The following is a 5,544-nucleotide window of genomic DNA, read 5'->3' on the forward strand; positions in this document are numbered from 1 at the left end:
CATTTTGAGTAAGACCATGTACTTATTCTTGTTTATTCTTTCATTCTAGTAGGCACCATCTCTGTTTAACAGTTTGCCTTTAAGGCCCCTGTACACAATGGGCCAGCGCCGGCCAGTCCAAGGGACGCAGCCATGCGGTAGAATGAGATAGCAATATCACTTGCTCCCTCTAACGCATAAATGCGTCCCCCAGACTGGCCCACGCTGGCCCATAGTGTACAGGGGCCTTTAGATACTCTGGCTACATTACCACAGAAAATAAATAGGTCCTCACGACCCTACTAACAAAGTGAGCTTTTAAATAATTGTAGTAAAATAATATTAATTAATACTTACATCGACGTGATCCTCACAGCAATACTGTGTGTAACACTAAACTTGAAGTATTATTTTTGTGAATCATTCCCACACGTAGGAACCATAGACCTATATAATAGGGACAAGACATATTGTTCTATACGTACAATTGCTTATAGAAATAGCACCCATTTGGACGGCACACACATAAATATATATCTATCTCGTTTTTACTTAGCACTGTAACCCATAGCAAAAAAAGGTGACAGTATTTCAGTACGGACATAAAGTGTTCCATGAAAATACGTAAATACCTAATGCGGCCGAAAATCCGCCATGTTTAGTCACCCAAATGTCATTGTCTGTCAGTTCAGCCGGTACTTGTCCTGTCAAAAAGTCGTGGTGAAAATTAAAATTATTAATTATTATATTGAAGCCAAATGTGAATAATTACGTCGCGAACATGCCAGTGTGTAATGTATTAGGGTGCGGCATAAGAAAACCACCAAATCAGCCATCTTTAACCATACACAGGTACGCTATAATTTACATGAAAAATATTGGTTATTGTTAATGTTCCTGGGAAATTTAAGGATGTTTCACATTATAAATAGCAAGGTTCTTCTGTGCAGTTATAGATCATGAAGTGATTGGATTTATTTAACTATATTTTTACGCTTAAGAGTCCTTACTCCTACAGACGAGCGTATTTTGCAAAATGCTTCCTTTTTCATTTAAGATTACGACGTAACTATTAGTATTTATTCAAAAACTGATAACGTACTTAAATAATCATTTCTTAAACTAGGGGCTGAAAACGTTCAAATTTTCATTTTCTCTTTTTGAACCTAAAATAAATGAGTTTTCTTAGGAGTCTTTTTCAAATTTTGCAGTGAGAAGGGTCGTTTCGGTTCTCAATTTTGCAGTAAACAAGAATCATTTGGTACATGAATGATTACAATTCAACTCACCATATCTTGTACGAGGGGCTGACATGCTTGAAAATCGAAGATTCATTTTAAAAAATTGATAAAAAACCTTCCGAGTTTTCTTCATTTTTTTGGTGAAAACAGGGTTACATTACATTTTTTTATCGCAAATTGGACTTATATTTTGCCCCAAAAATAATATTTTATCAAATTGTAACTTTATGTCTACTCATAAAAAAAAAATCATAACTATAGGACCTACCTAGCCGTAAATCTATATTTTTTTAAAGATGTATAAATCACGCTGCACCGACACCGCGCGCTCAGTCTCCGCCGAGTGCGCTTAGGGGACGGACCTGTGCTCGACCGTCAGGCGTTCGTTGCTTTCGTAACCATCGAGAGAGTTCCGAGAAGTGCTGTATACTATGATTAGAAAATCTTGATCCAAGGGTGTACATTTTTTACACCATATTTAATTTTAACAACCGACTCTCGCTTATGTGATAGATTTTCAGTGTTACTTGAATTCTGGTTAGGGTTTGCATTTTTATTATACCCGGACGACCTGGATGATGTCCAGGTTCTCATGATGGAGTCAGGAATGGTCACCGAACTCCTAATCTACTCATCATAACTCCATCGTGTTTGGGCTCAATAGATTTTCCTTGACGAACACCATCGATCTAGATGAGGTCCAGGTTCTCATGATGGAGTCAGGAGTTGGTCACCAGAACTCCTAATCTACTAATTAACACTCCATCGTGTTTGGGTTCAAATGATTTGCCCTGACGAGCACCATCTATCTAGATAAGGTCCAGGGTCATGAGACCCTTCTGGTGACCAACTTCTGACTCCATCATGAGATGGTCACCAGAAGTCCTAATTTACTCATCATAAGTCCATCGTGTTTGGGCTCAATCGATTTGCCTCGACGAGCACCATCTATCTAGATGAGGTCCAGGGTCATGAGACCCTTCTGGTGACCAACTCCTGACTCCATCATGAGATGGTCACCAGATGTTCTAATCTACTCATAATAACTCCATCGTGTTTGGGCTCAATAGATTTGCCCCGACGAGCACCATCGATCTAGATGAAGTCCAGGTTCTCATGATGGAGTCAGTAATGGTCACCGAACTCCTAATCTACTCATCATAACTCCATCCTGTTTGGGCTCAATAGATTTTCCTTGACGAACACCATCGATCTAGATGAGGTCCAGGTTCTCATGATGGAGTCAGGAGTTGGTCACCAGAACTCCTAATCTACTCATTATCACTCCATCGTGTTTGGGCTCAATCGATTTGCCTCGACGAGCACCATCTATCTAGATGAGGTCCAGGGTCATGAGACCCTTCTGGTGACCAGCTCCTGACTCCATCATGAGATGGTCACCAGATGTTCTAATCTACTCATCATAACTCCATCGTGTTTGGGCTCAATAGATTTGCCCCGACGAGCACCATTGATCTAGATGAAGTCCAGGTTCTCATGATGGAGTCAGGAGTTGGTCACCAGAAATCCTAATCTACTCATTATCACTCTATCGTGATTGGGCTCATTAGATTTGCCCTGACGAGCACCATCTATCTAGATGAGGTCCAGAGTCATGAGACTCTTCTGGTGACCAACTCCTGACTCCATTACGAGATGGGGTCAGGAGTTGGTCCCCAGAAGTCCTAATCTATTCATCATAACTCCATCGTGTTTGGGATCAATAGATTTGCCCCGACAAGCACCATCGATCTAGAATCTAGATGAAGTCCAGGTTTTCATGATGGAGTCAGGAGTTGGTCACCAGAACTCCTAATCTACTCATCATAACTCCATCGTGTTTGGGCTCAATAGATTTTCCTTGACGAGCACTATCGATCTAGATGCGGTTGATAGATTATTAATATTATTTTATTTTACATACATACTTACAAATAAAGCTTCATTTGCTTCCCACAAGGATCAAGTAAACCTTATAAATCAACTTCGTTCTAAATAAAAACCGGCCAAGTGCGAGTCGGACTCGCACACGAAGGGTTCCGTACCATTATCTATAAAAACGGTCACCCATCCAAGTACTGACCCCGCCCGAGCCCGACGTTGCTTAACTTCTATCAAAAATCACGTTTACAACAGTATGGGAGCCCCACTTAAATCTTTATTTTATTCTGTTTTAGTATTTGTTGTTATAGCGGCAACAGAAATACATCATCTGTGAAAATTTCAACTGTCTAGCTATCTCGATTCGTGAGATACAGCCTGGTGATTGACGGACGGACGGACGGACGGACAGCGGAGTCTTAGTAATAGGGTCCCGTTTTACCCTTTGGGTACGGAACCCTAAAAACGGAGATACTTCTGTTTTAGACATAAAATCGAACTTCAGAGAGTTCAGTAGTTGTTACTTGCAGGTACTCTCGAATTTATTGTCATTATACAGGGTGGCCATAAAATAAGTGCTTTTCCGCTGCTGGCAAGAAAATGGTTGCTGGAAAAAAAATTACCCTCCCATAGAAAATGGACTAGACAAAATGTATGAAATAGCCAAATTTTTTTTTCGCGATTTCGGGGTTGGTCCCATCGCGGTTCGCGGTTGCTTAGTTCAGTATAATCCCTAAACCTCCCTGGCAACGGGAATGCACTTATTTTTGGCCACCCTGTATATATTATTATTTAATATAACCTTATCTTTAAAACATTTAATTATTCAACTTCCTTGGTGAACTGACTTGAATAAGTTACTTGACTTCGTGGATGAACTTGTCACAATAATTCCATGACATACAGAGGTAAACAATCATTATTTTTTACTCGTCGTTGGTTATATATTATCTCATCACATATACTCTATTGACTACTACCATGCTTATAAAATAAAATACAGAGTGCCAATATAACGTTAAAATAAATTTACTTGCAAATTAAATTGAAAAGTATCAAAATTATTCTTGTCTGCGTTGAAACGCGCTTAGCTTTGCCGGCGCTCGCGTACCGAGCGCTAACGCCATCTATCGAGTGTTATTTCGCAAAATCGGTGAACGCTCTAAGGAATAAGGGCTCTTAAATAATGTAAACATTTCAGCTAGGGTTGTACTTTATTTATCGACTTTGATATCGATATATCGTCGCCCCCATGGAAAACTCACGTATCTGCATTTTTTACAAAATTTACTTTTTGATATAACTCTGCACCAAATAGGAGAATACACCTTCTCACAAATTTTCATAGATCTAACATTAATGGTTCCAGAGTTACATTTGTACAAATCTGAATGTTTATATGTTTGCACCCATGGTAAACTTACAACTTGTAGTTAAGGTATTTTTCTGTGGACTATTATATGGATCATGAAAGATTTTGTCCCATAGTAAACTTACGAATCGGGCAAATTCGTATATTCACTGTGTCAGATATTATATATATATGAAGAAAGTAGCCTATAGCAAATAAACGAATCTAGTTATTTCGTTACTTTGCTATGGTGGTGATTATTACCCAGCAACATGACTAGCCTACAGTATATTTGCGAATGTGGTATATTAATTTAATAATTAAATCATTTTTATAGCTTACCAAGAAATAAACATAAAAAGAAAGAGCTGGAGATGGAGACCCTGACCGACTCTCGGGAGTACTCGGGTCCGTGGGGTCGTTACTCCACAAGCTGCCCTGCGGGCTTTTTTATATCATTATTATAGTTTTTTTATATAATTCGACATTAAGAGACCATATACATATAGTTGTAATTTATAAAATGGTTAATGTATTGTTATTATTTTTGCTTGTATGTAAATTCAATGTTGACGTATAAAAATGCCCTTGTGGCCTATTTTCTGAATAAATGTTGAAGAAGTTGAAGAGCGGAAGCCATTCCTTATTTTTGTAATAAAAAAATGTTCTGAAGGTGTTTTGTTTTTTTTCACCCGTCGCTTAATAAGCTTGAATTTTGTATCGCTCTCACTTAAAGATACGGCGCACCAAGGTCGAGGTGCAGTGCGGTAGTGTGTTACAGACTTTAGGGTTAGCAACACAACAAAATTGATTGTAATAGAGAGGTAAAGTCCAAGAAAAACACGTACACTTATTCTGACATCCAAAACAGATGGCGCTGTACTACGCCATGTGTTTTGCGGTCACTAAGTTGTCAAACGTCAACTTTTGAAAATCAGTGCTACCGCAAAAATCGCAATATGTATTGAGTAGTACAGCGTCATCTCGTTTACCTGTCAAATTTGAAGCACGAAATTGTCCTAGACTCCACACATCTTACTCAATCAAAGTATCTTTTCACATAACAATATACTAATAAATATTTTTTATTTA

The 5,544-nt window shown here is 38.6% G+C and overlaps 2 long non-coding RNA genes across 2 annotated transcripts; one reads left to right on the top strand and one right to left on the bottom strand.

Annotated features, from left to right (window-relative positions):
* Positions 1–2,187: 2,187 nt before the first annotated feature.
* Positions 2,188–4,289, top strand: LOC134804519 (uncharacterized). Its single transcript, XR_010146132.1, has 2 exons — positions 2,188–2,354; positions 2,977–4,289. It is a non-coding gene; the product is annotated as an uncharacterized LOC134804519 (long non-coding RNA).
* Positions 2,692–3,103, bottom strand: LOC134804520 (uncharacterized). Its single transcript, XR_010146133.1, has 2 exons — positions 3,031–3,103; positions 2,692–2,757 (listed from the first exon to the last, which is right to left on the bottom strand). It is a non-coding gene; the product is annotated as an uncharacterized LOC134804520 (long non-coding RNA).
* Positions 4,290–5,544: the final 1,255 nt, after the last annotated feature.

This window comes from Cydia splendana, chromosome Z (assembly GCF_910591565.1).
Source record: "Cydia splendana chromosome Z, ilCydSple1.2, whole genome shotgun sequence".
Classification (NCBI taxonomy): Eukaryota; Metazoa; Arthropoda; class Insecta; order Lepidoptera; family Tortricidae; genus Cydia; species Cydia splendana.